Source organism: Helianthus annuus, chromosome 6 (assembly GCF_002127325.2).
Source record: "Helianthus annuus cultivar XRQ/B chromosome 6, HanXRQr2.0-SUNRISE, whole genome shotgun sequence".
Taxonomy (NCBI): Eukaryota; Viridiplantae; Streptophyta; class Magnoliopsida; order Asterales; family Asteraceae; genus Helianthus; species Helianthus annuus.
Window position 1 is genome coordinate 102,643,459 of NC_035438.2, and position 22,946 is coordinate 102,666,404.

Consider the following 22,946-nt stretch of genomic DNA (forward strand, 5'->3'; position numbering starts at 1 on the left):
TACACTAAGGCTTTGTTGAATACCAAATCACACTCTCTTTGTATATGTTGATATACTACAAAAGTACAGTTTGATGTGCTCTCAAATGTGATATACCAAAGTATATTTTGATATACTAAGTACAAAATCCAACATATGTTTTAACCTACTTTGTTATTTTAAACTAAAGTATATTTTGATATACTATCCAAAGCATAGTTTGATATGCTACTATTTTCCAAGGTATAGTTTGATATACTACCTACTTTGTTATTTTAAACTAAAGTATATTTTGATATACTATCTAAAGCATAGTTGATATGCTACTTTTAAACCAAAGCATAATTGATATGCTATTTACAAACCAAAGTATAATTTGATATACTACCAATACTTTTATTCTTAAACTAAAGTATACTTGAGATATACTACCGAAACTATTATTTTAATTACTAAAGTATATTTTGATATACTATCCATTTAACTATTTCAAAACTAAAGTATACTATGATATACTATTTGTACAAACTTTTCAAAACCAAAGTATATTTTTGTCTATACTATAAACCCGTTTTCCAAAACGACACATTTTCAGAAACAAAACTTTTACACTAGATTCATGGCTATTTTGAAAAACATAAAACCTTTTCTCATACTATCTAAAGCCATGAATCTAATACACAAAATCCTATGTTACTCACAGGCATTTTTATGCTGACGTACCATATTTTCATATATGTTTCAGGTACTGCTATGTGATGATTGTTGATGCACGCTACATATAGGATGGACTTGTGCCTTAGCGACTTAAAAACTGAGAAACAATTATTTGTTTTATTTTAAATTGTACCAAAACATTTAATTCAATAATTCAATAAAACAAAACTATTTAATCCATGGTTGTGAAACAATGATTCTGTTACAACACTCCCCGACGTTTCCGCCACGTTTTGTTGTTTTACGTGGTCGGGGTGTGACATGTGATAATACTTTTAGATCTGTGAATCTGTGATAATTCTTTTAGATCTGTGATAATACTTTTAGATGTGTGATAATCCTTTTAGATCTGTGTTGGTTTTGTGATTATTTTAATGTTCTGTGAGATTTATAGAGAAAACGTAATTTCTGTTTCATAATTAGGGCTTTTTGTTTGATCTAATCGGTTACTGAATTATGGTTTTGTTTGTAAGGAGAATCCGATTGCAAGCTCACCGACGAAGGAAGCATACAGGAATCGGCTGGCGGACAGCCTCAACATGGGAGTTATGGTGAGTGCATGCACATACCAAATAGTCATCGCTTAATATGATTTAAATTTGAATCTCTCTAATTAAAAGTAGTTTTGCTGTTACTTTGTTTTTTTAGGATTGGTTTGATCCAATTGCTGATTCGACTACTAGCCATCTCGATCTGATTCCCCACATGGTTTAGGGGTAATTGATTTTGTTTTTGACGTTTAAAGGTTTTAAAAATCATTGAATTTTGTATTAAATGGGAATTTCGACATCATTTCAGGAGAAGTTTAAAACAACATGACTATGGAAGGATATACGGTGCTACATTGACAGTCAAGTGAGACCCCATCTCTTTGTTTAAAGTTCAAACACATAATTTGTTTTCAGTTTTTAATTTTCAATGAATTATACTAATTGTGATACTCTTATTGTGCAGCTCTACGGTTTGTAGGTTGAAGTTTGCTTAACACGCTTCAACCGTCGAACTTGGTGCGGCTCAATTGAATAAGGAAAGCAGGGAGGTCATGGACCTTAAAGACTTGTATCACATGACCTTTGTTATGTGCGGTATTGGCGCCGAAATGATGATGGGAGTTATGGTGAGTGCATGCACATACCAAATAGTCATCGCTTAATATGATTTAATTTTGAATCTCTCTAATTAAAAGTAGTTTTGCTGTTACTTTGTTTTTTTAGGATTGGTTTGATCCAATTACTTTGGTAGTCTATATAGTTTGTGTGCTTTATAATGGTCTTTTTTGTATTTAAAGAAACTAACTTTGTTATTCTATTTTAACCATGAAGCATGATGGTCTGTTTTGGTTTCTTATGTGTGTTATATTTGTATTTTTAAGCTTGATTCTTATTTAGGGGAAAAATTAAAGATTTTGTGTGTGGAGATATAATTAGTTATATGTGTTTTTATGTTTTGATTATGCAGATTTGAAATATTATAAAAATTCAACTGGCTTTGTTTTACTGTTGTTTCGAATTTTGAAATAAGAATCTAGGTTAAAAGCTATATAGTTTGTGTGCTTTATAATGGTCTTTTTTGTATTTAAAGAAACTAACTTTGTTATTCTATTTTAACCATGAAGCATGATGGTCTGTTTTGGTTTCTTATGTGTGTTATATTTGTATTGGATGTGAAGTGTGTTTAGTTAGAATCCAACTTCAACTTATAATCCAAAGACAATTCAAAAAGCAAGTCATGTCAGTAGCTTTTCTTTGACTTTTGTCCTTTTTGTTTTTTTACTACTTACCACTTCTTTACAAGTCATCTCAACCTTTTCAACAACCAAGTCATATCAGTATCCAAGATTTTACTGTTGTCTCTTGCTTTGTTCAGTGTCTATAAGTACACAAACCCTCAACTACACTCAACTGACTACTGCTTTTACATCTACAGCTGTAAAGCAACATTTTACTGTTTTGTGAAAGAGAGCATGCTTGATGCATTTTATGAACCATCAATTCCAATGCCACTGAAAGTGTTTGAGGCTGTGATGCAAAAGCTGAGCTTGTGTTCTTAATCTGTCTGAACTGAAAGTGTCGACTCTATGATGCATAAGCTGAGCTTGTGTTCTTAATATGTCTGAACTGAAACTGTTAAGGCTATGATGCATAAGCTGAGCCTGTGAGGTTACATATGTGTTTCTTGTGCTTAAAACACTTGTACATCATGCTTTAAAGGTTGTTTAAGTTTAGTGGAAAATTACTCTTGTACATCATGCTTTAAAGCGGGGTTACATAACACAATAGACTGTGATGATGATTGTATTTTGAGGGTACATAGAAGATCCGAGTAGCATCTTGGCGGGGCAATATCCAGGTTGCATAGTTCTCACTTTGCAACCGTGTGTTGCAGCCATGGCTTTACCCGTAGTTGTGTTCATCTCTCAATTACATGTCTGAGTCTTCCAGTTGTAAAAGTATTATCACAGATTCACAGATCTAAAAGTATTATCACAGATCTAAAAGTATTATCACAGATTCACAGATCTAGGGTTTAGAGAGTGAAATAATTATGGAGCGGCGGATGAAATTGTGGTTTAGATCTGTGATAATAAGAATATATTCGATCCATCAAACAAAAACCGGGTCAAGTTGATCCGGTAAGATCCGCGTGGCTATCATCAGGTGTTGAAAACAAGTTTTCAACACTTGTGCTTAACAGGTTTGTACAATGGGCTTTAAAGACTTGTAAGTTTATCTCTTTTGAACTAAATCCTACTTTCAAAACATGAACCTAACAACCATTTTACTTCGATTTCAGAATATATCGACTCTTTGCATCTGGATCTTGCGTTGTTTCTCGTATTGCTTTTACGTCAACAGCTGTAAAAGCAACATTTTACTGTTGTCTGAAAGACAACTTGCTTGCTGCAGTCTCTATAAACATAAGCTGAGCTTGTGTTCTTAATATGTCTGAACTGAAAGTGTTTGAGGCTATGATGCATAAGCTGAGCCTGTGAGGTTACATATTTATTTCTAAAACATGTGTACATCATGCTTTAAAGGTTGTTTATGTTTAGTGGCAAATTACTCTTGTTGTGTACTCCGGATTTTGTGTTCTTAATCTGTCTGAACTGAAAGTGTTTGAGGCTGTGATGCAAAAGCTGAGCTTGTGTTCTTAATCTGTCTGAACTAAAAGTGTTTTGAGGCTGTGATGCAAAAACTGAGCCTGTGTAATCTATCTGAACTGAAAGTGTTTGAGGCTGTGATGCAAAAGCTGAGCTTGTGTTCTTAATATTATTCCTCTTGATGCTCCCGCTTTGACAAATGCTATCACCTCATTCCCCGAGGTGAATTTGGTTTCTTTATATTTTCATTCGATTTTTTTATTGTTTTATTATTTTTTTTGTTGTTTGATAGAAAGGTAATGTGCAGGGCCGGTCCAGCAAGGTTCGCTCGGTCCAGCAACTCAAGCAAATTAATAACGTTGCTTTTTTTATCAAGTTGTGCAAGGTTCGCTCGGTCCAACAACTCAAGCAAATGTTTTCTTTGCATTTTAGGGGGAACATGGGTGTTTCTCTCACAGGGCATACAAAACATAGGTTATTGGCGGCAGCTCGCCATATTTAACATATAAAAAAACTTTATATGTTAAATTTGGCGGGCTTCCGCCAATGACCTGTGTCTTGTATGCCCTGTGGAGAGATCCACCCATTTTCCCCCTAAAAAACATAGAAAACATTTGCTTGAGTTGTTGGACCGAGCGAACCTTGCACAATGCGTCAAGGGAAACTATTGGTCGAGCGAGACATTTGTTCAGGTATCCTTATTTCATGATAAAATGATTATGAATAGCTGTGCATAAACTAATCGCAAGTTTGTTTGGTATATGCAGGGTAATAGGGAACAGAGGTTGAACCTGTGGTTTGACGCAACAAAGAACTTCCGTACTTACTCTATTCTATGGAACCAGCGTCAAGTTGTGTAAGTTTCTTATCCAAAACACACAACAAACACAAACACACTTTGTGTACAAATCTTGAAGCACAATATTACTCGAGTGTTATCTTACGCTACACTTACCAAGCAATGGGTGTTTACAGCTCGATTTGGAACGCGGATAACTGGGCCACACAAGGGGTGCGAGTGTCCCGTGACTACTACAGTGACACCAGTCGGCTTCCATCGGTGCCAGTGGAATGCGAACAGCATCGTCATTAGTTGGTTGTTTGTGATGTGGATTGGGAATCAAATGTTTGTGTAAAAATTAATTAAAAAGTATGTGGAAAATCAACGTAAGCTTCATGTTGAACATTTGGTTAATGTATAATAGTTTTAATTTTAATTGTAGTTACTGTTCATTTATATTATTGTAGCAATGTTTCTTTATTATTTAAAACGTTTGTTAATTAGTATGTTTGAATTGATCTCCAAGATAAAGGTGTACAAAAATATTGTACCTGGAACCGGACCCGGTAAAAAAACCCGGAACCAGTTTTTTAATAACTGGAACCGATCCTACCCGTAGGCCGTAGAGTAGATAGAGTATACATATTTATGTCAATACCTGGAACTAGAATCAGAACCGATTATACCCGATTAATACCCGGAACTGGAACCAATTATACTCGGATATACCCGATACATAATTCTAATATCTTAATAAGTCTATGTATTTTGATTAGGTGTAGCCAAATGGTGCTGGTGTACACTTTAATGATTAATGTTTATTCCATTTGTTTTTTTTTTTTTGAACAAGATAGTTCTCTGTAAAGAAATGAGTGGCGCAATCTTATCTAATCAAATGCATCATCAAGCTGTTGCGAGTATCAAAAGGGTTTTGGGTGTTTGGGCATTTAAATTAATTTTTTGTTGTTTTTTTTATCAATTAGATGATAGGGTATTCGTATTAGAAAGTTTTGGGTATATACATTTTCACCCCCCACCCCCCATAAAAAACGTCAAGCTTCGCCACTGCCGAAGGCCTCACACAATTTTCTTTGTTTTTTTCTGAAGCCGGTAACCGGCCGTCACATAATAACCACCAAACGCCATCACAAAACCACCAATCGCCGCACACCGCTGTTTCTCCGCCGCTGAAGAAGGCCGCAACCGACCCTCACGTTCTGCTACACTGCCACCGTCGTCGTCGAACGCCACAACGGAAACTACATCCTCGTATAGGCCTAAACTCACCAACCTAAGTTATATGTTTCCCGCCGCATCGCGCGGGTAAACGACTAGTATATATATATATATATATATATATATATATATATATATATATATATATATATATATATATAGGACGCTTTACGGATTAATTAAGCACTTTAACGGAACAACACCGAACCGAACAACCGGACTTTACCCGGAACACAAAAATATTGCCAAACACATTATTTCTACTTTTCTGAGCAGCCAACAACCATCACCATACCACCACCTTCAAATCATTTCTCATACATTCCACAAGCATCCATAGGTGTTAGAAGGTGCACAACGAAGCTTGGGGCGTTCGGAAGTGGAAGGACCTTCTCTATTCGCTTTTAACCACCACTTTTCTACACTCGAACTCCCCTAGTCTTGAACTAGTGGTAAGAACTTAGATCCATTCATTCTTCATTTTATTTAAGTGGTTAATAGATATTTGATGATGAGAATCCATGAAACTCTTAAGAACCTTAAACAAGTCTTGAACATATGGAATAAAAGATGGATAAAGAGAAGATATGTGTGTAAATCATGTAGATCTTGTGATGTTATGATTCTTGTTGATTTTCTGATGATTTTGCTGGTTAATATTGATGTTTGATGTTGTTGTGATCAGTAAACATGTTAACGGAATCAATCGAACTCAAGTTAGAGAGTTAAAAGCTGAAACAGAAAGCTGTTTGGTTTTTACAGCCAACTTCAGTTGGCTGTAACCAGACCGTAACTTAACGAAAAACTGATTTTCTGAAGCCTAGATTTATGTATTGTGAAATATGGTTCTAATGGCACTGGAATCATAATTTTTGGACTTCGTTTAATATTTTTAAAGTGTCGTTTTGTAACAGCAACTAAAGCTGAGTTTTTACTCTTGAAAATATGCATTCTGTTTTCTGTCATAACTTGAGTTCTGTGTAGAGTTAGATCATGAAATTGGTAATGTACATGGACACTGATGTCGTAGTAATTTTCCCACTAGAATTTCGTCAATCTAACTTACAATGAATTTTTAACGAATTATTCCGTGGACTGCAGTCAGAAAAAGATAAATCTGAGTGCAGTCCGGAAAATGATCTTTTTATAAAATATTGGTAATGAATCGGATCCCGAGATTTTTACACAATAATATTTGGGTCGTTTATCATCTTCTGTAAAAAGTTGGGAATTTTTGAAATAAGATAACTATTTTATTAAAAAGCTCGAAAACAGCCCAGTTTCTGATATTTAAGTTGAAATGACATAAGTAGTAATTTGCGTGCCTAAATGTCGAGTATGCTATCTGTGAATGATCTAACATGTTATGTGTCAATAGAAGTGTTATGTGCAATATCGTATGTTTATTTGTGAGCGGGAATGGATGGGGAGTTTATATGGGCATAAACCGTTAAAGTAATGCATGTTGTGTGATAGATACGTGTAGGAACTTTGTGCTCTATTTGAAAACCACTAAATGATTAACTGGTAATTATATTAGGACGTGATTGACCAACCTCGACTATTAGCTATATTTGAGAATCTAACCAAGCAAACCAAGGTAAGTTCACACACTTTCTAAGGCATGGGATTCCCGGTGGTTTAGGAATGGGTTAAAGAATTAAAACGGAATCTACATATCTTTCTTAGGTAGGATATGTACGGCCATCCTCCTCGGGTAGGATGCCAGTATTAATCCTGCGTATTCTCTTTGGGAGAACTACGTACGTTCGTCCTCCTTGGGTAGGACAACAACCTTAAAACTTACTAGACAAAACTCTATCATAAGTCCCTCATTTTATATCGACTTAATCGTCGAGGCCGATGGCGAGCGGGTCATTATTTAATAGCGCTATTAGGTTTAACAAACCTCACACCGTGCTAGTCGGACAGGCGTGTACTAATGGACTATGGCAACCCGTCAGTGATGATAGACACTGACGTAGGGCACAACTTACTTGCGTAGTAGTCGATATCATACGGTCTAGTAGTTCACTTGGCGAAGCCCCCACTAAGCATGGACAGGGTATGGGTAATAAAGAATGAACTGGTTAAATTTTTCTTTCAACTACGGGGTAACCCCCACGGCAATTACGCCAACGAAAGACAAACCACGTTTTCAGAAACAACTTAAAACAAATCAACCAATCGTGAACTCACTCAACTTTGTTGTTGACTCGTTGTTACATGCCTTACAGGTCGCTAAATGCTTGGAGCTTGCACGAGGAAGGAGTCGTTGTGGTGTACGGACTGTTATGTTCCATGCTTAATATTCAAATCCTTATGAACTTATTAAACTTGCGTTTTGAACTTTAACTTATAAACTATGGACTTATGTTTTGGACTTTACGTTTATGCTTCCGCTGTTTATTTTAAAACTTGGTTAACTAGCTTTTGGTCACCAATCGTATTGTGGTTGGCTTTATTTACTTATATACGTTGTTCAATATGATTGGTGGCTCGATCCTGGTCACGTCACGCCTCCAAGCGGTGGTACTCCGCATGGTGGATTTTGGGGGTGTGACATGCAACATGGGGAAACTGTGATGTGAATGGAAAAGGGGATGACAACATGGGTGGAACAGGAACAGGCGGCTGCCTGGATGACCCCTCTCCAGGACGAGGTGGCGGTATGTCCTGAAGGAATGTATTAGGGAGATCAGTGCGATGAGCATCTGTGGTGTGTGAGGGAAACAGTGGGATACCAGTGGGTGCAGAAATGGGTGTTGCTGGGGGAGTAACAGGCAGCACAAATGGTGGGTAATCGTCATCGTCATCGATCCACCCATTACGAGTGTCGGCGTAACGTGGATCTACATGAGTAGCAAAAGGTGCACGGTCAAACAGTACCAGCATAGGATCAGGAAATGGTGCAACAACAGGATCCTCTATCAAGAGTGGAGTGTCAACAGGAGCGTCAGCAACGGGTACATCATCAACAAAGGGTGCAATGGCTGGTGCATCATCATGAACATGATCATGCTCTAATGCAGGGTCAGGAGCATCTAAAGGCTCTAGGGCCACAGCAGGCTCCGGGTCAACAAAATCCATATCAAAATCAGCTGGGTCATCAAACAAAGGATCGATAGGGGCTACAGGCTCCTCTAGGGGCTGGTCTAAGTGAATGAACTCGATATCCTGGTCAGGATCAAAACCATGGGGAAAGACAGGATCAAAGTCATCGTTAACCTCGTGGTCAAATCAAAGTCGTGTGCGGGAGCAGGTGCAGCTGATAACGCCATGTCAGGGTCGTCGTCTGAAGAGTGATGCTGCACTCCCTGAGCGTGTAAGGACGCATATGTCACAGACTCAAAGGAATCTGGGACAGGTGAATCAACAGGAAGCTCCTCTGCAGGGGCCTCAGCAATGGGTAGAATGACATCAGCAACAATAGGGGCCCCGCCCTCATGGTCAGCCTCAGGTGGGTCCTCCTCAAATAGATCGATGTCGTCGTCAAAAACAACGTCGAGGGGCATATCTACAACTGGGTAAGCAGCAAGCGGTACAGGAGCAGGGATCACCGCGAGTGGTAAATCCCCGGCGGGAAGGCCATCAGCAGGCTCAACTCCGACGTCAGGCAGCGCAAACGGCTGGAAATCGTCGTCATCGGTACTGGTGGTGTCGGAAGTGTAGACCTCTCGCTCTGACGAAACCCCGTCGTCTGATACGATCGCCATAGGGTCCAAAGTGTCTGAAACTCCCGTGTCTGAGGATGATGGCATGATGTCTGTAACACAACCACATATGCACAAATAGTCAACATATAATCAAATAAACATGTTAGTCACCAATAAGCAAACAAGTAATTCTCCTAGTTTCACTAGACTATCCTCCCAGCCTCTCAGACTGACTCCCTAGACTCTCAGACTAACTCCCTGGTCCTTAAGACCAAAACCTCCCCAATCCCTAAGATTGGCCATTCAGTCTTCAGGACTGAACCTCCCCAGCCTTTAGGGTTGAACTCCCTCAGTCGCCAAGACTGAACCATGAATTGTGAAAAAGTGTTCGTACTTTTTGTTTGTAAAAATGTTTTGTATCCTGGATCTGGACGTAATGTATGCAATGTAAAAATGTTTTCGTGAGAGCCCTAGTGATCATAGTCTAGACTCGAGAAAGAATCCTAGTTCGCTATGATATATGCTCTGATACCAAGCTGTCACACCCTGGCTTTTGCGGAAGCGTGGGTTTATTTGGTGTGACTTCTTAATACCATAGCATAATCACAATAATGCTATATGAAAATAAAACCAAGATAGTCATCCATTCATCAAGTTTTTAAAAGTTAACACAACAACATTGTTTTAAAAGTCGACACATGAAACGAAATACAACCATGACATAATTAAAAACTTGTTCATACGACATGACCAAAGGCTTGAAATAAAAACACAGTTTAAGACTTGTAACCCGTCCAGGCAAGGGTCACATTTCCTAAACCCGGATGACATCATTATTCCTACGCAGCTTGACCAGATTGCATACCTTGCCAGATCCCCTAATTTCCTGAAATACATGTAGTTTGAAAAATCAACAAAAAGTTGAGTGAGTTCATGTGTATGTGAGTATGTATAAACCTTTGAAGTGTGTCTTGTATGTATGAAAAACCCTGGTATGTAGCAATTAAGGAAAAATAAAAGAGATCACCAATGGGTTGCAAAACCACTGGTATGTGTGAACGGTGCAGGAAGTACTCAAACCTAGCAAATTTGTACCGGGCCTCCGGCTGTAAGACACAGTCACCACTATGGGCCGCCCCCGCCTCATGGGTGTGGGCTCGCTACACCCAAATAGATCTATCACTCATGTCCCTCGGTCCTAACAACGAGGATTAATGGCCTTAAGTGTTGTACCCACCTTTCACATGATCTAAGCGTCTAAACCCTCCTTAAGCTAACCATACCATTTATAAAAGCGTCCGTAATAATTGTAACACGTATTTCACCCCCGAAGTACAAAACTGAAAACAGTTAAAACAAAAGGGGGACATGAACTCACTGTAGTGTGTCTCCGAAATTGTACTCAAATCTCCGGTCTCGTCAGCAAACACGACCTCCTACAATGTACTAATGTCTATTAGACGAACGGCTCGTGCCTTGCTTTTGGATTTAACATTTTTGAGTTGCGACTCTTAAGTTTCCGAATATTATTCCAAGTTATAATTATTAGTTAAAATAATTATTTTAACTTTAAATTATATTTTATTATGGAATAAACGTCAACCCTTATTTCGTATTTCCTTCCCAAGGATGGGGGTATTTATACATGTATTATTGTGATTCCGAGAAATATATTTTAAGTACCACTTAGGAAAAATATATTTAACTTACGTGTCCAAAAATATCCTATTCCCAAAATATATGTATTTTTCATGGCATTTGTCAAGTTATATTATTTTACCCTAAAAACAATATAACTAGTTCACAAATGTCACACCCCCAAAATCCACCTGCGGGGTATCACCGCCTGGGAGCGTGACTGACCAGGATCAAGCCATCAATCATATCAAACATAGCAAGTATTAATAAAAGTAGTTAATGTAATTCATCACGACATGATTGATGTTCAAAAACCAAACATTGTTTAAGTAGCGGAAGCATAGTGATGTAAACTCAAAATAGTTATAAGTTCAATTAACGTTCATGATCCGTATCCCACAACGACCTGCTCCTCCCTGTGCAAGCTCCATAATGTACCTAAGGTCCTGCAAGGCATGCATCAAATAATCAACAACTAGTTGAGCGAGTTCACAGAAAGTAAGTGCGTAATAGTAATGCGTAAGTTCATCTAGTGGGGGTTTCCCATGTATATACTACTGGTGAGGGATTCTCACGTTTATCCTTTATAATGGGGGCTTCCCATTATGGTACTTACTAGACTAGTGCAACCATGTGTTCTTCTTAAACCGAGAACAGGAATACGTACTGGGTCACGTAGGCTTTACGTGACGTGCCCTTCCCCGAGGACAGTGGTACGCGTTGGGGCTACGTAGGCTTTACGCAGCGTGTCCTTCCGACCCGGAAGACAGTAGATGGTATTGGGTTACGTAGGCTTTACGTAACGTGTCCTCCCGACCCGGGAGACAAATGGCAAATACTGGGTTACGTAGGCTTTACGTAACGTGTCCTGACTATCCTGAGGACGATGGTCTATAGTCTAGTGAATGCGTAAGTACGAGTAACTCTTTCAATATCAACATATCCAACCCCATTCCCAACCCGGGAATCCCATGCCTTGGCTGTGTGAACTCACCTTGGTTTGCTCGGCAGATACACAAAGAGTACAGATAAGCTAGTAAATGGTCAACCACGTCCTATCATGGTTATTACACAAGTCAGGTTTTGACTAAGGTAAAACACGTATAACACTCACAAGTTAACATGTTTCGAGCATGTATAGAACATAGTAACACTTAGCGGTCAAGAGCATAACTTGTGCGTTCTAATCTCGGCCCAACATAACCCGGCCCAATATATTAAACTTGTGTGGTCCAATGTCTAAGCCCAAAAGACAATCAGCCCAATTACATACTACCAAATATATATCGGCCCAATAGAGGTCCAATGGTATACATGGCCCAAATACATAACGCATGACAGTCAGTTGCATAAGTCCAAAAGGTTTGGTCCAGAATGATTGGGCCCGTGACAGTGTAGGCCCAAAACAGTGCACGTGCATACTTGGTCTCGAGTCGCGACCGGCGATCTCGAGTCGCAACAGGGAATTACGCGTCACAGCAGGAGATTACGAGTCGCAACAGGAGGTTACGAGTCGCAATGGTGATTTCGGCTTGTCATGGTCTGGTTACGAGTCGCAACAGGACTCGAAACCGTGGTTTTGGTTCATGCTGATGTGGTCTCGAGTCGAGACTGTGGGTTCCCGACTCGCAATCCGGGTCGCAACCAAGTGTGTAACTGATTTCCATAATTCATGCAATGATTTATCCGTGATTCTAGCAAACATCTAAGGCAGTTTCGGAAATCAGATCAAACAACAGTTTCATTCCAAAATCAAACACATTCGTACACGTTCATAGCATCATCATCAAGAATGCATAATTCGCACTTAATCAAGCATCAAATCGGATCATGTGATTCACAAAATCATAAACTATCATGCAACCTAATCAAACCGATTCTTATTATAGCCGATTACAAACATTCAATAACCCATAATCGAAGCATCATTTAGCAAGCACTTAACATCAAACACTAACCGGATTAGCCCTAGTTTATCATCATGCAATTCTAAAACATGTGAAACCACATAACATCAACCAATTTAATAACCAAACACTAACCGAAAGGTGAAGGATGCAAGAACAATTCCAAACTCGTGAGCCTTTGGGTGTCGTCGGCTTCAAGAGAAACGAGAGAGAGGATAAGAGCTTCTAGGGTTTTGTGACTTATGTGTGTGTTTTGCAACTAATGAGAAAACAAGTCCCTAAGGGGTGTTTACACGGTTTAGAGGGGTGGGCCGGCCCTTACATGGGCTGCCCTATTGGTCCGCGTACAAGGTGTGGCCCGCATGGGCTTGTGTGACCGGTTAGCCTTGTGCGATCAAGTGTGGGTGTGCGGTCGGATCGTTTACAACATACATACATACAATCACATAACATATAACACAAAGCACATAATAACATAACGTGCATTTAAATCAAAGCTCGTATAACCATAACACGTTCACATATGTTACACAACGATAGGTCTAAAGTTCGAGTTGTCACATTATCCCCAACTAATTGGAAATTTCGTCCCGAAATTTGGTATGCACTCACTGAGGAAGCTAGGCAACTGTATTGTTCACTGATTTTCCTAGGGTGTCACATCCTCCCCCCGTTGATCTGGAATTTCGTCCCGAAATTCCGAAGTAGTAGCTTCAGCCTCAGTAGTGGTTGCATTGGTTTCGAATAACCGGGGGTACTTTTCTGTCATCCTGTCTTCGCGTTCCCAGGTGTACTCTGGGCCACGTTTGGAGTTCCAACGTACTCGAACAAGAGGGATTCTCTTGTTTTTGAGGACCTTCACATCCCGGTCCGTGATTTCAACTGGTTCCTCGACGAACTGCAACCGCTCGTCGATAGTGAGTTCTTTGAAAGGAATGATGAGGTTTTCATCTGATAGGCACTTCTTTAGGTTCGACACATGAAAGACATTGTGAACTGCCCCGAGTTCAGCTGGTAGATTCAACTTGTAGGCTACTTTGCCGATCTTTTCTACAATTTCGAATGGTCCGACGTACCGCGGATTTAGTTTGCCCCGTTTGCCAAAACGAACCACACCCTTCCAGGGTGAGACTTTTAGTAAAACCCGGTCCCCGACCTGAAATTCCAATGGCTTTCTACGCTTATCCGCGTAGGCTTTCTGACGGTCGCGTGCTGCCGCCATGCGTTGTCGTATCTGTGCGATCTTTTCTGTGGCGTCCACTACAATTTCTGGACCCGTGATCTGACTATCCCCCACCTCTGCCCAACAGAGAGGTGACCGGCATTTACGCCCGTACAATGCCTCGAATGGAGCGGCTTGTATGCTGGTGTGATAACTATTATTATACGAGAACTCCACCAAAGGGAGGTGCTTTTCCCAGCCGTTGCCGAAATCGATAACGCACGCCCGAAGCATGTCTTCGAGAGTTTGAATCGTTCGCTCAGACTGCCCATCCGTCTGAGGGTGATATGCTGTGCTCATGTCTAATCGTGAGCCGAAAGATTTGTGCATCGCTTGCCATAGCTCTGACGTGAATCGTGCATCGCGATCCGAAATGATGGACGTGGGCACCCCGTGCCTCGAAACAACTTCTTTAAGATAGACGTCTGCGAGGGTGGAGAACTTATCCGTTTCCTTTATAGCTAGGAAGTGTGCAGACTTGGTGAGTCGATCTACGATCACCCATATAGTATCATTCCCACGCTGGGATCTAGGTAGGCCTGTAACGAAGTCCATGGAAATTTCTTCCCATTTCCATTGAGGTATCTTAGGTTGCTGAAGTAGGCCAGCTGGTTTCTGATATTCAACCTTGACTCTCGCACAGGTCAAGCACTTGCCGACGTAAGTAGCAATGTGGGCCTTCATGCTAGGCCACCAATAAGTAGTGCTGATGTCGTGGTACATTTTATCCGACCCTGGATGTACCGAGTAACGAGACTTGTGAGCTTCATCCATCACAAGTTCGCGTAGACCGCCATAAAGTGGGACCCAAATACGCCCCGTTACATAGTAGGCGTCGTCTGCCTTCTGTTCCATTCGTTGTCGTGAGCCGCGTAAGGCTTCAGCTTTAATGTTTTCGGGTTTCAGTGCTTCTATCTGAGCAGCCCGTATTTGTGCAGGAAGGCTAGACTGAATCGTAAGCTGTAGCGCTCGCACACGCTTAGGTAGTGTGTCTTTTCGACTGAGGGCATCAGCCACAACATTGGCTTTGCCTGGATGGTACTTGATGGCGCATTCGTAATCGTTCAGTAGTTCAACCCATCGTCGTTGGCGCATGTTCAAATCCTTCTACTTAAGAATATGCTCGAGACTCCTGTGATCGGTGTAAATCGTGCACCTGGTACCGTACAGGTAGTGTCGCCATATCTTAAGCGCGAAAACCACAGCTCCCAGCTCTAAATCGTGCGTTGTGTAGTTCCGTTCGTGAACCTTTAGTTGACGAGACGCGTAGGCAATAACTTTATCCCGCTGCATCAATACGCAACCCAGACCCTGTATTGATGCGTCACAATATACTACGAAGTCATCTGTGCCCTCCGGCAATGAGAGAATAGGTGCGCTGCAAAGCCTATCCTTTAGGTACTGAAAAGCAGTCTCCTGGGGCTCTCCCCAGCGATAGGTGACACCCTTCTGTGTCAGTAACGTAAGCGGCTGAGCAATCTTCGAAAAGTCTTTAATAAACCGTCTGTAGTAACCCGCCAAACCCAAGAATTGGCGTATTTCCGTTGGCGTACGTGGTGCAGGCCAGTTCCTGATCGAGTCTACCTTGGATGGATCGACATGGATCCCATCCTTGTTCACTACGTGGCCTAGAAAATGGACTTCACGAAGCCAGAAGTCGCATTTTGAAAACTTAGCGTATAGCTGTTCCTTCCGAAGGAGTTCCAAAATAAGGCGAAGATGCTGCTCGTGTTCCTCTTGACTCTTGGAGTAAATCAGAATGTCGTCGATGAAAACAATGACGAACTTGTCAAGATAGGGTTTGCACACCCTGTTCATAAGGTCCATAAATACAGCAGGCGCGTTCGTTAACCCGAACGGCATGACAAGAAACTCGTAGTGGCCGTAACGAGTTCTGAAGGCTGTCTTGGAGACGTCCTCATCCCGGACTCTCAGCTGATGATACCCTGACCTCAAGTCTATCTTGGAATAGTAACACGACCCTTGCAACTGGTCGAATAAGTCGTCGATGCGCGGAAGAGGATAACGGTTCTTCACCGTTACCTTGTTGAGTTCACGGTAGTCGATACACATCCTGAACGTACCGTCTTTCTTTTTCACGAAAAGTACTGGAGCTCCCCAAGGCGAAGAGCTTGGACGAATGAAACCCTTTTCCAAGAGCTCTTGTAGCTGCTTTGACAATTCTTCCAACTCTGATGGAGCTAGACGGTATGGTGCGCGAGCTATGGGTGCTGCTCCTGGAGCGAGCTCGATTTGAAATTCGACCTGACGATGAGGCGGTAAGCCAGGTAAGTCTTCAGGAAACACCTGAGGGTAGTCACGTACAATTGGAATATCCTCCAATTTCTTTTCCTTTGCTGATGCGTCTGTAACGAGTGCCAAGATTGCGGTGTGACCCTTCCGCAAACATTTCTGAGCCTTCAAGAAAGAGATGATGCCAACCACCGCACCACTCTTGTCGCCTTGTACTTCGAGAGGTTCTTGACCAGAACGAGGAATACGAATGATCTTCTCACTGCATAAGATTTCTGCCTGGTGTTGGGATAGCCAATCCATCCCAATCACGACGTCGAAGCTACCCAAAACTATGGGAATGAGGTCGATAGAGAAAGCTTGACCAGCTAAGATAAGATTACAACCCTGAACTACGTGCGTGGCTTCTAGACTTTTACCGTTAGCTAACTCTACTACATGTTTGGTGGGTAAAAGTGTTGGTGCACGTTTTAGCAGTTGACACATTTTCACAGACATATAGCTTGTATCCGCACCCGAATCAAATAAGATAGTAACGTAAATATTGTCGAGGAGAAACTTACCCATAACTACGTTGGGATCGTTCACTGCGTCGCCTCGACCTAGCACGAATGCACGTCCCCTTGCCTCGTTGCCGTTGTTGTTCCCACCGTTGTTGTTCCCGTTGCCCTGGTTATTGTTGTTGCGATTCTGGTTCAACTGAGGGCAGTCGCGTTTGAAATGACCTTCAGCCCCACACTGGAAACATCCCCGGTTTCCACGCTGTGGCTGCTGTTGCTGCTGTGGGTTCTGTGGAGCTGGTTGTTGAGGTTGCTGGTTCTGATTCGCAGGACGAGGGCTCCTACAGTCCTTAGCCTCGTGCCCCATCTTAAGACACCTTTGACAACGACCCTTGCTGCATGGGCCGCTATGGTGCCTGTTGCAATTGTGACACTTGGGGTGAAATCCCTGATATCTTCCCCGTCTATGACTACCAGCGGATTGCTGACTGGGACTCTGGTAGTGGTCAGTCTTCTGTTGCTGAGCTTGAGACTGAACGGATGCTGAACCTTTACTGGAATCTCCATCCCACTTTCTTTTGCTGTCGCTAGTAGTAGCAGGAGTAGCTGAAGGAGTGACTGTAGCAGTAGCGTTGACACGCTTAGGTAGTTTATTCTGATCCACTGCCTGGTCGGTGATGCGATGAGCGAGGCGTTGAATTTCCTGGATGTTGTCGAGATTAGCCGAGGTAACATGGCTCTGGATCTCTGGTGCCAACCCCTTGAGATACATCTCGATGCGCTTGTATGGAGGGTCCACCATAGTAGGACACAGAACGGCCAGCTCATTCGACCGTTTAGTATACGCTTCGATCTCTGATCCAACCATTTTCAGATTATACAGCTCGTCTTCCAGCTTGTGAATGTCTTCACGCGTGCAATACTCACGCTTGATGAGTTCCTTGAAATCGTTCCATGGGGTGGCGTTAGCAGCTGCCAACCCCAGAATTTGCACCTGCGCATTCCACCAGGTTAGCGCGATCCCTTCCAACGTGCCAGTTGCAAACTTGACCTTGCGAGCCTCAAGGCACTCGCACATTTCGAATACTGACTCTAGCTTTTCGAACCAATGGAGGAGTCCCACTGCCCCCTCTGTGCCGCTGAAGGTACTTGGACGACAGTCCATGAAGTTCTTAAAGGTGCAAACTTGCTGCGCTGGTTGACCTATTGTGTACGAATAGGACGAGATTAAATACGAGAGTTAATGCAGGATCTAAGGATCCTAGTATGAATCTATACTGCAGGGTATACTACCTGCTTGAGCAACTGCAAGTGCCGCAGCAACTTGAGCTTGAACGAGAGCCTCTAGCTGGGCTTGAGTCATGTTGATTCGTCCAGACATGATCTTCATAGTAAAAGTAACGTAAGTGAGAGTGGTTCGCGAGTAGGGCGATGACAGAAAAGTGTAAGCACGTAGGGATTCTCATGCTATAGTATCATGTGTATCTAAACGTAATGCGAGCAAAGTTCTAGGTAGTTCTAGCAAACAGGCAATAAACATAAACCTTATTACCTAGGATGTCGAGTCTTGCACGTGGAGCGAAGCGTCGTTGTGGATCGTTGAGAGCACTGTACTGGTTATAGTCCGGTTTTAATAAAAACGTTTTCCCATATTAAAACCAAGTTCTCTATAACCAATGGCTCTGATACCAATCTGTCACACCCCCAAAATCCACCTGCGGGGTATCACCGCATGGGAGCGTGACTGACCAGGATCAAGCCATCAATCATATCAAACATAGCAAGTATTAATAAAAGTAGTTAATGTAATTCATCACGACATGATTGATGTTCAAAAACCAAACATTGTTTAAGTAGCGGAAGCATAGTGATGTAAACTCAAAATAGTTATAAGTTCAATTAACGTTCATGATCCGTATCCCACAACGACCTGCTCCTCCCTGTGCAAGCTCCATAATGTACCTAAGGTCCTGCAAGGCATGCAGCAAATAATCAACAACTAGTTGAGCGAATTCACAGAAAGTAAGTGCGTAATAGTAATGCGTAAGTTCATCTAGTGGGGGTTTCCCATGTATATACTACTGGTGAGGGATTCTCACGTTTATCCTTTATAATGGGGGCTTCCCATTATGGTACTTACTAGACTAGTGCAACCATGTGTTCTTCTTAAACCGAGAACAGGAATACGTACTGGGTCACGTAGGCTTTACGTGACGTGCCCTTCCCCGAGGACAGTGGTACGCGTTGGGGCTACGTAGGCTTTACGCAGCGTGTCCTTCCGACCCGGAAGACAGTAGATGGTATTGGGTTACGTAGGCTTTACGTAACGTGTCCTCCCGACCCGGGAGACAAATGGCAAATACTGGGTTACGTAGGCTTTACGTAACATGTCCTGACTATCCTGAGGACGATGGTCTATAGTCTAGTGAATGCGTAAGTACGAGTAACTCTTTCAATATCAACATATCCAACCCCATTCCCAACCCGGGAATCCCATGCCTTGGCTGTGTGAAGTCACCTTGGTTTGCTCGGCAGATACACAAAGAGTACAGATAAGCTAGTAAATGGTCAACCACGTCCTATCATGGTTATTACACAAGTCAGGTTTTGACTAAGGTAAAACACGTATAACACTCACAAGTTAACATGTTTCGAGCACGTATAGAACATAGTAACACTTAGCGGTCAAGAGCATAACTTGTGCGTTCTAATCTCGGCCCAACATAACCCGGCCCAATATATTAAACTTGTGTGATCCAATGTCTAAGCCCAAAAGACAATCAGCCCAATTACATACTACCAAATACATATCGGCCCAATAGAGGTCCAATGGTATACATGGCCCAAATACATAACGCATGACAGTCAGTTGCATAAGTCCAAAAGGTTTGGTCCAAAATGATTGGGCCCGTGACAGTGTAGGCCCAAAACAGTGCACGTGCATACTTGGTCTCGAGTCGCGACCGGCGATCTCGAGTCGCAACAGGGAATTACGCGTCACAGCAGGAGATTACGAGTCGCAACAGGAGGTTACGAGTCGCAATGGTGATTTCGGCTTGTCATGGTCTGGTTACGAGTCGCAACAGGACTCGCAACTGTGGTTTCGGTTCATGCTGATGTGGTCTCGAGTCGAGACTGTGGGTTCCCGACTCGCAATCCGGGTCGCAACCAAGTGTGTAACTGATTTCCATAATTCATGCAATGATTTATCCGTGATTCTAGCAAACATCTAAGGCAGTTTCGGAAATCAGATCAAACAACAGTTTCATTCCAAAATCAAACACATTCGTACACGTTCATAGCATCATCATCAAGAATGCATAATTCGCACTTAATCAAGCATCAAATCGGATCATGTGATTCAAAAAATCATAAACTATCATGCAACCTAATCAAACCGATTCTTATTATAGCCGATTACAAACATTCAATAACCCATAATCGAAGCATCATTTAGCAAGCACTTAACATCAAACACTAACCGGATTAGCCCTAGTTTATCATCATGCAATTCTAAAACATGTGAAACCACATAACATCAACCAATTTAATAACCAAACACTAACCGAAAGGTGAAGGATGCAAGAACAATTCCAAACTCGTGAGCCTTTGGGTGTCGTCGGCTTCAAGAGAAACGAGAGAGAGGATAAGAGCTTCTAGGGTTTTGTGACTTGTGTGTGTGTTTTGCAACTAATGAGAAAACAAGTCCCTAAGGGGTGTTTACACGGTTTAGAGGGGTGGGCCGGCCCTTACATGGGCTGCCCTATTGGTCCGCGTACAAGGTGTGGCCCGCATGGGCTTGTGTGACCGGTTAGCCTTGTGCGATCAAGTGTGGGTGTGCGGTCGGATCGTTTACAACATACATACATACAATCACATAACATATAACACAAAGCACATAATAACATAACGTGCATTTAAATCAAAGCTCGTATAACCATAACACGTTCACATACGTTACACAACGATAGGTCTAAAGTTCGAGTTGTCACATTATCCCCAACTAATTGGAAATTTCGTCCCGAAATTTGGTATGCACTCACTGAGGAAGCTAGGCAACTGTATTGTTCACTGATTTTCCTGGGGTGTCACAACAAAGTATGCAAATACTCACACAAGTGTATTAGTGTAAAATATATATTCTAAATACATTTTTATCCGTTTTTATTTATAAAATCGACCTCCGTTACTTTATATTTTTGTAACAAAAATATGGCGAAGTTTATATTTGAAAAACAAGATATAAATTATACTAGTAATGCTTGTCTAGAAAAATATTTTCTAAGTGTTGGATTTTTAGAAAATTTCGCTAGAGTTTCCTTTGTAAACGGAGGTGTCCATGCTTACTAGCATATCATTTTCTTTTCGGATATCGTTCAAATCAACCAACAAATTACTAAACAATATTACACTAGTCGAGTGCCAAAAACAATGCATTTTGCATGACAACATAAACTTGGTGTTTCATAAAAATGCGTAGTAATTTAGTGGTGTGTTTAGTGGGTTTAGTTACCCTCCAAAGTGTGTTTATTTTTGTAAAAAATTCGCTCTTGGGATTTTTAGAGGTTCACAACTTGTGAACTTATTTTATAAAAATATCCGTTTACAACTTTTTCATGTCTTACAAGTTTACATATACTTATTTCTTCCAAAAGTAGTGTAGAAATCATGACTTTTCTAAAAACTGGTCTTTTAACTTGGTGTGTCTAGAAAAAATTACTTGTAGACCTCGGGTCCATACGACCATCTACTCACTTAGTTTGTTTATTTTTCAAGAAACGACTTTGTTACCAAGCTTATGTTGAGACATGGAGGTGATTCTTTTATGTAAAACATTAATCACCTCCTAACTTGTTAACATAAGTTTTTAATCTTATTTTAACAAGCTTAACTATGATGCTAAACACCCTATTACTAGTAATCATCAAATAGATAATAACAACATCAAACAACTTTATTTTAACAAGATTTCATCATCATTTTAGCTTTATGTTCAAGTTTGTATTCATGATCTTTTAATGTTCTTGTAGTTAAAACACAACATAGCTATTAACCACAATAAATATAAAATAAAAGATGATCAAAGAGGCTTACTACTAGCTTTGAAGCTAGGGAAGAAACTAGGCGAAAAATGAGTGGTTAAAGACAAACGAGAGAGGTCCTTGACAATCCGAGTGCTCCAAACCTTCTAAAACACCTTTGTGCACCTTGTAGTACACTTGGAAATCTTGAACAAAAAAAATGAAAATGGTGGTAGTGACAAGGGGTATCTCGGCCGAAGTTTGCAAGGGGGAAAAGAATTGTTTGTAGGTGAGTGGGGATGATAAGTGGTTAGTGATTCTTATAAGTCTTCATGTTGTTATCCATTGGGTATGGTATTCCCTTAAGTACACTACATGTCAAGTCCAAGATCTCATGAGTTCCAAGAAGAGATTACTTAGAAATTTGAAAAAGGTTTGAAAAAATCTTGATGTGTGGGGCCATAGGGACGGTTATGTGTATGGGGGAGGGGTTAAATGGAAGTTGTTTGGTAAATAGATGAGTAATTGGGGGTGTGAAGTGTAATTGTTAAGGTTGTGTAAGAATATGCATGATTCCCTAGGTAAATCATATGGGATTTGTAGGATTTTTTTTTTTTTTTTTGTGTGGGAAATCAAAAAAAAAAAAAAAAAAAGAGAAGAGGGGAGCCATGTTATGCCGCCATTTTCATGGGGGAAAAGGTTAAGTGTATTATTTGGTGGGGTAAATAAGTTAAATAGTGGGGATTTAATGTTATGTCTAGTGTTTAGCGCGTACCGGGTGTTATGTATGGTGTTATAGTGCTCGGGGACCATAACTAGCTTAGAAAAAGTGTAACAATGTTTTTAATAATATTTTTGTGTTTCGGGTAATGTCCGGTTATCCAGTTAGACACTGTTCCGTTAATGTGTTTAATTATTCCTTAAAGTGTCTTTTAT

The 22,946-nt window shown here is 41.1% G+C and overlaps 1 long non-coding RNA gene across 1 annotated transcript; it reads left to right on the forward strand.

Annotated features, from left to right (window-relative positions):
* Positions 1-1,357: 1,357 nt before the first annotated feature.
* On the forward strand, positions 1,358-1,760 carry LOC110910625. Its single transcript, XR_002576330.2, has 3 exons — positions 1,358-1,412; positions 1,495-1,551; positions 1,651-1,760. It is a non-coding gene; the product is annotated as an uncharacterized LOC110910625 (long non-coding RNA).
* Positions 1,761-22,946: the final 21,186 nt, after the last annotated feature.